Source organism: Carettochelys insculpta, chromosome 1 (genome assembly GCF_033958435.1).
Source record: "Carettochelys insculpta isolate YL-2023 chromosome 1, ASM3395843v1, whole genome shotgun sequence".
Classification (NCBI taxonomy): Eukaryota; Metazoa; Chordata; order Testudines; family Carettochelyidae; genus Carettochelys; species Carettochelys insculpta.
This window is the reverse complement of record NC_134137.1, coordinates 211,327,475-211,338,592: the sequence shown is the minus strand read 5'-3', so window position 1 is coordinate 211,338,592 and position 11,118 is coordinate 211,327,475. Positions and strand designations below refer to the sequence as shown.

The following is an 11,118-nucleotide window of genomic DNA, read 5'->3' as shown; positions in this document are numbered from 1 at the left end:
CCCACCCCTCCCCTAACCTGTCTGGTTTGATTTGTGTTCCCCCCACCCCCGCACATCACCACTCCTTCAGGATGAGAAATCACACCGAGCTCAAAGGAATGATTTCATTTTGTGGGGAGGAGAGGCTTAAGTGGCTGGGAAAAGAAGCCTTCTCAACAGCGCTAGAATAGCCTTTTGTAGTGGCCTTTGGGGCTGGAGCTGCAAGGGTAGCCTTGCCCTCCCTCCCCGCAAGGGGGGACCACAACAACAGGGGGGTGGGCGACCTCTCATCAGGAAACACAAGCCAGCAGGTATCAGCTGCTGCACTGCAGTTGGGAGTCCCTCTGCAGCAGGGAGCGCAGGACCTCCGTCTGCTCAGTAATGGCCATTACGAGCTTTGCTGTGACCTCAGTCTGCTTTGCTGTGGCCTCACTCATCTTTGCCATTTGCTGCTGCTGGAGGTCAAGCATTCTCTCGTTAAAGTGAACTTGACTGATGCCACTGAACAGTGTCCTGTGTCAGCTTGGTGCGCTCTGCTTCAGCCTTTTCCATATGCATCAGGATCAGATCTTGTTTGCATTTCTTGCATCTTCAGTTTTTCTCTGCAACACTGGGCACTGGGTCTGCAAAACGGTCAAAGTTAAGATACAATTCACATAATGTGCTTTGAGGTGCAATGAATGGGTCTTTCTGTGCACTGTCACTGAAGGTATACTTTTGAAGGACATATGGGTTGTTAAGGATGGGATCGTAAGTGTGCATTTCACAATACATCACTTGCCATCACTTATACAGCACATTGCTTTGTGGACATGGTAAGCTATAAGCAATTGTCCTCCTTTCGGCGGATGAGAAGGTCTGTAAAGCAGGAGAAGCTGCCAGGTGCCCTGGCCGGGTGTCCAGTGGCAGTGAAAAATGTATGGCTGCATGGGGGATTTTGGTGTACATTAAAAGTAATGTAAAGAAAAAAAGTAAATAATCCAAAGAGAGGCTGGATGTAAAGGGACATGGGAGGGGAAAAGCACAGCAGAGGAACCCCCTGCAGGGCATGGGGGATTTCTTAAAAAATGAAAACAACTGGTACTTGGAAAGGGACACGGTAGGGTAAATGCCCAGCAGAACCTGGCAGCCACATGGTGCTAGGGAGTCCTGGAAAACCAAAACAACTGCTAGGGAAAGGGGACATGGCAGGGTAAATGCCCAGCAGAGCCCTGCAGCCTCAGGGCACCAGGGCATCCTGGAAAATTCACAGAAATGGTGGAAAAGAAATGCTGCGGGAAAGAACATGGGATGGGAAAAGCCCAGCAGAGCCTGGAAGCTGCGTGGTACAAGGGAGCCCTGAAAAATGAAAAGAAATGGTGGAAAAGAAATGCTGGGGGAAAAGGACATGGTGGGGGGGAAGCTCTTCAGAGTCTGAAAACTGTGTTGTAGGGTGGGGAACAGAGCACCCGCCGGCTGCTGCAGGCAAATGTAAAGGGGCAGGAAACATGTTTAAAAAAAAAAACCAACAGATGCTTCTGCAGGTTGCCAAAGAAAATGTCACCCTCCTAAAACTAACTGACATGGAGAAAGAAAAGCTACTCCAGCTGTGTGACCAAAAGCCTGGAAAATTTGCTGAAATGCTGTGTGGCACCATAACACCAGATCACTATCTGGTTGCCTGGTGTAGCAAGGTGTGCTACCGTGGAAGCCGCAACAAGTCAGGCCTGCCCAAGAACCTCATGAAAAAATACAAGAGTGCCTGGATGAGGCCTTCAAGGAGATCTCCAAAAATGAGAAGCGGTATTTTAGGGTGAATTTCATCAGGCCCTGGCGACTTGCAGACATCTATTTTTTCTAAGTAAATTTTCACTTGTTCTTTTTTTTTATTTTATCCTCTAAATCTACCCCCCTTCCCACTAGTATTCACCATGTCAGACATTTCTACATCAGACTTCTTGGTGAAAACCAAAACTAAGAAGTCATTAAGCACCTCTGCCTTTTCCAAGTTTCCTGATATTGTTTCACCCTCCTCACTGAACGGTGGACCTACCCGTTCCCGGGTCTTCCTCTTGCTTCTAATATATGTATAGAATGTTTTGTTGTTATCCTCTATGTCTCTGGCTAGATGGGGCTTGTTTTGTGCCTTTGCCTTTCTAATCTTGCCCCTGCATACACGTACTGTTTGCTTACATTCATACTTTGTAATTTCTCCTAATTTCTGCTCTTTATATGACTCCTTTTTGATTTTGAGATCATGCAAGATCTCCAGGCTAAGCCAGGGTGGTCTTTTACCACACTTTCCATCCTTCCTACACACTGGTACAGCTTGCTTTTGGGTTGTTAATAATGTCCCTTTGAAAAGCTGCCAACTCTCTTCAGTTGTTTTTCCTCTTAGTCTTGCTTCTCATTGCATCTTAATAACCCACTTTCTAGCCGCTTCTACACGAGCCGGCTACTTTGAAGTAGCCGTGCCAACTTCGAAATAGCGCCCGCCACATCTACACGTGGCGAGCGCTATTTCAAAGTTGAAATCGACATAAGGCGGCGAGACGTCGAAGTCACTATCCCCATCAGGACATTGAACGTCGAAGTAGGACACATGTAGCCAATCCGCGTCCCACAACATTGAAAGAGTGGGGTCCACCATGGCGGCCATCAGCTGAGGTGTTGAGAGACGCTCTCTCCAGCCCCTGAGCTCCATGGTCGCTGTGTGCAGCAGACCCTTAAAGCTCCCTGCCCCCTGAGTTCCTGTGCAGGAAGCTGAGAGCGTGTGCAGGCAGCAGCACTGCCACGCGCTCAGCCTGCACGCCCGCAGCAGCCGCAGCCCAACACCCCGCAGTGATGGCAGCCAGCCAGCCCCCCAAGTGCCCCCAGAGCACCCCCCCAGGGGAGCCAGGGCTCCCAGGCTCGCAGCCAGCCAGGGAAAGAGGCAGCGGGGCCCCTCCTGGACGGAGGCCGAGATCCGGGACCTGCTGGGGCTCTGGGACGAGGAGGAGGTGCTCCAGGTAATGGGGAGCAAGAGGCGGAACACGGATGCGTTCGCTCGGCTGGCCGAGGGCCTGGCTGCCCGGGGTCACCCTGCCCGCACTCCTGACCACGGCAGGGATAAGGTCAAGGAGCTGCAGCAGGGTTACGCCTGGGCCCAGGATGCAGCCGGCCGATCTGGGGCCGCCCCCGCCACTTGCCCCTTTTACAGGGAGCTCAGGGCCATCCTGGGCCCCCGGTACACCTCCTACCCCCCGGCCACTCTTGACACCTCGACCGACAAGCCCCAGCAGGCCCCGGAGATGGAGTCCACCCTGGAGGCAAGCCCTGCACCCCAGGGGCCCCCCAAGGAGCCCACTCCTGGGACTCTGGAGGAGGAGGAGGGGGACTCCTCTAGCAACGGGGGGCTCCACATCACCCTCCCATCCCGCAGCTCCAGCAAGGCATCCGCCCAATGGGTGTCCCCCGACTGTGGGAGCGGACTGTCAGGTGTGTACCCCTCCGGTGCACACCCCCAGGATTAAGGGGCGGGGACAAGAGACATGACCAGGGCCCTCCACACACCCAGACGACCATGGCCCCAAGGACAGCAGTGGCATGTCCCTCAGAAGAGTCCATCAGCCCCTGCCCCCCAGCAGGACAGCGCCATGCCCCATCCCTGGGATGGGGGGAGCAGAACCTAGGGTCCCCTGTCGGGGGGGACACCCATCAGCAGCAGCAGCATCTCCGGGGGATGGGGATGGGGAACCAGCAGCAGAGGGGTGGGGAGACAAGGGCCACAGGTCAGGGCCCACACTAATGTCTGTCTCCACTTTTCTTCCCCCCTGTGTTCCGCAACTGCACCATCGGAGGGCCTGGAGAGCACCAGTGAGGTGTCAGTGGTCCCGGAGAGCCCACTGGGGCCACCCCAGCAGGCCAGCCCCTCGGCGGAGCACCGACCAGCCCCAGGACAGGGCCGACGGCGGAGCCACCCACAGACGGCCACGGACCCCCGGCTGCTTGCAACCCTCCGCTGTCAGCTGGAGGTGTTGGAGAGGTACCTGCGGGTGGAGGAGCGGCGGCTGGAGCTCCAAGAGCGAGCGCTGGCCCGGCGCCAGGAGGCTTGGGGGGCCTTCATGTGCACCTTTGAGTGCATTGTGCAACACCTGGCCCCCCCCATTCCGCGCCGCCTGCCGCTCTGCCTGCCGCGCCACCCGCCGCTCCTCCTGCCATCCCTCCACCGTCTGCCACCCTGGGGCCTGCCGCCAAGGGGGACCATGGGCCTGTAGACACTGGCCAGCCGTATTTGCCGGTTCTCCCGGCCCCGACCCAGCCTCGACCAGGGGTCCGGCCGAGACATGGGTTGCGCCCCCCCAACACAGGGCGCTGGACATTAGGGTGCAAGGCTGAGGACGTGACCCCTCCCTTTGTACATATTCCCCCATTTGTAAATAGTTTTTGTTGGACCCCTGTTTTAGTAGATGCCCCCCCCCATGTAAATAGTTCCCCCCTTTTCTTCTGGTAATAATAATAGGTTGCACTATTTTGTTTGAAACAACATTTCCATTTATTTCAAAGAAAAATTTGGGGATGTGTGCTCTCGGGTGCTCTGTGGTGTGGGCGTGGGGGCAGGGAGTGTCGTGGAGGATGTGGGGGTGCAGTGGGTGGCTCGCCCGCAGCTGGCCCTGTCAGCGTTCACCCCACAGCCTGGTCAAAATGGGCCCGCAGGGCTTCCCGGATCCGGATCCCCTCAGGGTCGACCTGGTGACTGCGGGCAGTGGGTGGCTGGAAGTCGGCCCTGCCAGCCTCCACAGCCCAGCCCTGGAAGAAGGCCTCCCCCTTGCTCTCCACCAGGTTGTGGAGGGCGCTGCATGCGCCCACAACCTGGGGGATGTTGGTGAGGCCTGCATCCAGGCGGGTGAGGAGACACCTCCAGCGCCCTTTGAGGAGGCCGAAAGTGCGCTCGACCACCTGGTGTGCATGGTTCAAGCGCGTGTTGAACCGCTCCTGGCTGCCTGTGACATGGCCTGTGTAGGGGTGCATGAGCCAGGGCCAGAGGGGTTACGCCGTGCCTGCGATGATGCAGAGGGGCATGGTGGTGTCCCCCACAGGGATCTCCCGCTGGGGCATGTAGGTCCCCGCCTCCAGCTGGCGGCACAGGCCCGAATTTCTGAATACCCTAGCGTCGTGGGTGCTGCCAGGCCAGCCCACATAAATGTCCAGGAAGCGGCCCCGGCTGTCCACCAAGGCCTGGAGGACCACGGAATGGTATCCCTTCTTATTGAGGAAGCGTCCTCCACTGTGCTCCAGGGCACGGATGGGGATATGGGTCCCATCCAGAGCCCCAAAGCAATTTGGGAAGCCCAGGCTGGCAAACCCCACGATGGCAGCATCCGGGTCCCCAAGCCACACGAGCCTGTGGAGGAGCAGGGCATTGATTGTGCGGACAACCTGCAGGGGAAGGACATGAGAGAGCACTGGTGAGGGGTGTGCAGGGTGTGTCTGGCCCTCCACCCCAGGGCTCCCCCCCTCCCGCCCTGGGCTCCCTGGCCCAGGACTCCCCGCCAGGGATCCCCCCTGGGCTCCTCCCCGCAGGTCCTCTTACCTCCATGAGGACAGCCCCGACAGTGGCCTTGCCCACGCCAAACTGCTGCCCTACGGATCAGTAGCCGTCTGGAGTGGCCAGCTTCCAGACAGCAATGCCAACCTGTTTCTCGATGGTGAGGGCACGTCGCATGGAGGTGTCCTGGTGCCGTAAGGCAGGGGTGAGCCACTGGCAGAGCTCCAGGAATGTCTGCCAACTCATTCGGATATTCTGGAGCTAGCGGTTGTTACCCCACTGACCGAGCACCAGCCGCTCCCACCAGTCCATGCTCGTGGGCTATCTCCACAGCCGGCGGCGTGTGCGGCGGGGGGGAGCTGGGAGGGCAGCAAGGTCTGGGGCTGCTTCCTTATCCCTTGGGGGCAGCTCATCTTCCTTAAATAAAAGATGGTCTCCTTCATGGCACTAAGCAGGGCAAGCACTGCTCCTCCAGGGGCAGGTGTGTGGACCTCTGGCTGCTGCTGCTGCTGCTGCTGCTGCTGCTGCTGCTGGGGGTCCATGCTGCTTCCACGGGGTGCGCGTGCTTGTGGCTCTGCAGACCATGTGCTGTGCAGGCTGCGTGTGTCTGGGAGGGGCCCTTTAAGGGAGCGGCTAGCTGTTGCCCCGGAAGTGCTAGTCCGCCCTGTGACCCTGTCTGCAGCTGTTCCTGGCACCTTTATTTCGATGTGGGCTGCTTTGGTGTGTAGACGCTCCCCTGCAGCGCCTACTTCGATGTGGTGATGCCCAACGTCGACGTTGAACGTCGACGGCACCAGCCCTGGAGGACGTGTAGACGCTATTCATTGAAATAACTTATTTCGATTTTGCTACATTGAAATAAGCTATTTCGGTGTAGCATCCCCGTGTAGACGTAGCCTCTGAGTTTACCAAAATCTGCCTTCCTGAAATCCATTGTCTCTCTTTTTCTGTTCTCCAGTTCACCATTTCTTAGAATCACGAAATCTAATTTTGTGGTCACTTTCTCCCACACTACCTTCCACTTTCAAATTCCCAACTAGTTCCTCCCTATTTGTTAAAATCAAATCTAGAACTGCTCCCCCTCCACTAGCTTTTTCCACCTTCTGAAATAAAAACCTGTCATCCAAGTGTAACCCTTCTGCCAGAAGGAGTCGGCAGCAAGCAGGGACAGGTTCAACATTTAGGGGTTTCTTTTCATCCAGCTCACACAGAACTGGCTCAAACCCCCACCCAGTAGTCTGCAAAATTCACACACTCCTGGGCGCCTCAGAGAGGCAATGCTTCCCCGCTCGCAAGCACAGAGGCTGAGTGTAGAAAAGAAGCTTTTAATGAAAGAGGCAGAAAAGGCATATGGCATAAGTTTCGGAAAATACCACGCCCAGAGTTCATAACCTATTCTCAAGTAACTGTCCCAGCTCAAACGGATTGAGCAGTGTCCCTTGCCTCTCAGGCTCACCAGTCCAATACTGCACAGATCCAATCCACACACCCAAACTTTCTCCGTACCCCGCTTTCAAATGCCCCACTTACAACTCGGTCCAGTCTGTGCAGGCCCTGACGCATCACCCTGATGCATTCCCTCTCGGAACCTGAGGCAATGCCACCTTTGCACTGGTCCAGCATTCCACTTGCCCCTGCCAGCTACCAGCTACCCCACCGGCTGCTTGCCAGTCACCCCTGTCAGCCACCCTGCTGGCCGCCCACCTGTCACCCACTGCTTCGCCTACCAGCTGCTCACGACTGCCAGACACTTCTCTCACCAGCTGCCTGTTGGCTGTTTTGTAGGGTTTGCTGTTACTAAAATGCTTTTTTAGCCTTCCTAATTAAATTTTGGGTGTAGCAGCATTATTTTCAAATAAACTATTCCAGAAACTCTCTTTGGCTTTCAAAGTCCAGGGGGTTCTTTCAAAAGGCCCCCATCCACACAGATGACATACATTCTAAGAGCGACATTTTTGAATCGCACATGGTGGCCGCTATGCTAATGAGATGCTGCATATTCATGTCAGCACCTCATTAGCATCTTCTGAGCTGCCTCATTAATATGACACCTCCCAAAGGAGGGGGCATATGTAGACACAGCCTTCTGGAATATCTTGTTGCAAAATAACGTTTCTGTGTAGACATAACCTATGAGATTAAGGGCTGTAGCTATGTTGTCCCTCCCTTTTGGCAGCGGCATGCAAATGCAGCCAATGAGAAATGCAAATGAGCTGTGGATTTAAATATCTTGTGCCTCATTTGCATTCTCAGGTGGGATCTCAATTCTGGAAGAGCTGATTTCAAAAGCCAAAACAGCCACGTAGCTGAGCTTAATTCGAAAGGAAACCCCACTTTCAAAAGCACCCTTCTTCCTGAAAAAAAGTTAGAGATCCCATGTGAGTATGCAAATGAGGTGTGAGGTATTTAAATCTGTGCCTTCTTTGCCTTTCCAATCAGCTGCTTTTCCATGCCCCATCCGAAAAGGTGAGGCAGTGCAGCCACAGCCCAGGAGAATTAGCAGACAACTGGATTCATGTGTTCTGAGTTAAAGATAATTTATTTTATCTACTTTGATGTTTTAATAATTTCTTCTCTTAGCTAACAAATTTTAGTGTTTGATACTAAAGATATTGGTTACCAGCATCAAAACAGAAAAGCAGTCATATAGCACTTTAAAGAGTAACAGAATAATTTATTAGGTGATGACCTTTTGTGGGACAGACACACTTCTTCAGGTCGTGGGTCTGTTCCACAAAGGCTCACCACCTAATAAATCATTCTGTTAGTCTTTACTAGTCTTTGCAGAGCTCTGCCTGGGGTAAATGACTAGTCCTTTGGGACTGGAAGAAGTGAATGTGGGTAAATGTTGGGTTTAATAACATTTTAGCCGTGTCTACACGTGCACGCTACTTCGAAGTAGTGGCACTAACTTCGAAATAGCGCCCATCACGGCTACACGTGTTGGGCGCTATTTCGATGTTAACATCGACGTTAAGTGGCGAGACGTCGAAGCCAATAACCCCATGAGGGGATAGGAATAGCGCCCTACTTCGACGTTCAACGTCGAAGTAGGGACCGTGTAGTCGTTGCACGTCCCGCAACATCGAAATTGCGGGGTCCTCCATGGCGGCCATCAGCTGAGGGGTTGAGAGACGCTCTCTCTCCAGCCCCTGCGGGGCTCTATGGTCACCGTGTGCAGCAGCCCTTAGCCCAGGGCTTCTGGCTGCTGCTGCTGCAGCTGGGGATCCATGCTGCATGCACAGGGTCTGCAACTAGTTGTCGGCTCTGTGGATCTTGTGTTGTTTAGTGCAACTGTGTCTGGGAGGGGCACTTTAAGGGAGCGGCTTGCTGTCAAGTCCGCCCTGTGACCCTGTCTGCAGCTGTGCCTGGCACCCTTATTTCGATGTGTGCTACTGTGGCGTGTAGACGTTCCCTTGCAGCGCCTATTTCGATGTGGTGCTGCGCAACGTCAACGTTGAACGTCGACGTTGCCAGCCCTGGAGGACGTGTAGACGTTATTCATTGAAATAGCCTATTTCGATGTCACTACATCGAAATAAGCTATTTCGATGTAGCGTTCACGTGTAGACGTAGCCTTTATTATAAAGTTCAGTTTGTCTCGGTGGTAATCAGGGACTGGAATGCAAATGATACAGTGTATACTCCAGAGCAAAATGAGTATAGTGATCCAGGAATACATTTTTATTGCTAGTTTGGTGAAACCTAATAATAGACTATACCACCATTTGGGGTATTTGTGCTATTTTCTGATAGTCAGTCCTGAGTTTGGTGTTTTCACTTGAGGGTCAATCTAGGCACTGTTATAGTTCCATCAGATGTGTGCAGAAATGCTAAAATCCTTTCCCTCATATGAATAAATTGGAGTAAGTCTCAACATGAGTAACTTGTTAATGTGAGACCTATGGGGTTGTACTTACATGCTCAAAGGAAAATTCCAGACTGGCACAGCATCTACCTTATGTGTATAAGGTTGATGAACTCGAGTCATCAGCCAGAGGGATTGAACCTGGGAACTTTGGGGCTTAAGCCATGAACCCCTATCACATGAGTAAAAAGCCAATTGACTGCTAGCTAAGATTGTAAAGATTTCACCCCATATCAGTGGTGTCTCTGTGCCTCTGGCACTGCTTCTACACTATGAGATAAAAATGAATTTATTATTGATTTTGTAACTCTGGAATTTATAAATTCAATTTTGATTATCCTCATCTCCTCACGTGCTCCTCACAAAGTTGACTTATTACTGTCACACTCAACTGGCAAATCTCGACTGTTGCAGCAGTGCATTTTGGGAACTTGTCCCACAGTTCCCTCATCCCCATAGCATTCTGGGTATACTCACTGGTCTTTGACATCATCTTCCCACATTGCATTGTCCTCATTCCCCTTCCATTGTAAGCAAACATCCATTTTTCCTGACAGAAGGACAAAAAAGTAAGGCATCCACAGAGATGGCAAGTTAACAGAAATCTCTTTCTTCTATAACTGAATTACCAAGGATTTGATGGAAATCAGCAACTGTGTGTCTTCTCTACTGGCCATCCACTGACTCGCCCCACTTCCATGATTGCATCTTATCCCTGAAAGTAACACTCGAACAATGAAAAGCTTGAAGAACGAGTTGATAGTAAAGTCTGTGAAAAAAGAGAGTTGCTGAGGGGGAGGGTATTTGTCTTCCCTGTTCATTATACAGCTTCTGTGCACAGTGTCTGTTCTCTGCCAGCTGTCCACTAATAGTCCCCCATCCTTTCATTGCATCTGATCCCTGAAAATCACATAGGGACAGTCTGTATTCTCAACTGGCCCTCCACCCACTCTTCCCTGCATGAAGGGGTGCAACGTTAGGAGAAAGAGGATAGAAAAAGCTAGGAAAAAAGATGTTTGTCTTCCCTCTTCACTACACAGGAATTGCCAACGGGGGGAAGGCATTGGAATCTCATACACTGAACTTGTAATGGAAACAGGAATCTCAGCTGGCCCTCCACACACTGTTCCCTGTGTTTTGGGGGGCACAAAGCTTGAAGAACCAGGATAGGAAAGGTTAGGAGAAAGATTTTATAACTGAAATATCAAAGATTTTGCAAAAAGCCGCAGGTGTCTGCAATGAGCTGCAAGCCCCCAAAAATGTTTTTGGAAGTGGGAAGGGGCTGTGGTCTGCGGCTGCAGAGCCAGTTGAAATGTTCCACCGCCCCTGAGTATCTTAGCCGCCAGGGGGGCACTTCCACCCAGCAGCAGCAAGCCCCCTGGGTCCTTGCTGGGGTGTGGGACATGGGGGGTGGAGTTTCAGTAGCAGGCCAGTTGAAGGAGTTTCCCCCAAATATCTTAGACACTGGGGGTAATGGGTAGATGCACTCACAGTGCTAATAGCAAAGAAAGAAAGAAGTTTCTCAGCCTCTCATACAAACATGACCACACAGCCACAGGCTTCCTGGTCCCACTTTGAAATTCATGGTGTTCCTGTTACCCAATTCCTGAGCACCTGGAGAGCAGCAGCCAGAGCGGAGCACTGAGGGGCATTGTGGGTTACACATGGGACACCTCTGGAGGCTAATAATTTTGATTTTAATACTTGGTGTTTCCACACTGACCTTTAATCGAACTCCTGAATTCAAGCTTTATGCTACACCTAT

The 11,118-nt window shown here is 52.6% G+C and overlaps 1 long non-coding RNA gene across 1 annotated transcript; it reads right to left on the bottom strand.

Annotated features, from left to right (window-relative positions):
- Positions 1 to 581: 581 nt before the first annotated feature.
- On the bottom strand, positions 582 to 10,038 carry LOC142006997 (uncharacterized). The gene is made up of 3 exons (XR_012643880.1): positions 9,983 to 10,038; positions 9,831 to 9,903; positions 582 to 602 (listed from the first exon to the last, which is right to left on the bottom strand). It is a non-coding gene; the product is annotated as an uncharacterized LOC142006997 (long non-coding RNA).
- Between the last annotated feature and the right edge of the window lie 1,080 nt (positions 10,039 to 11,118).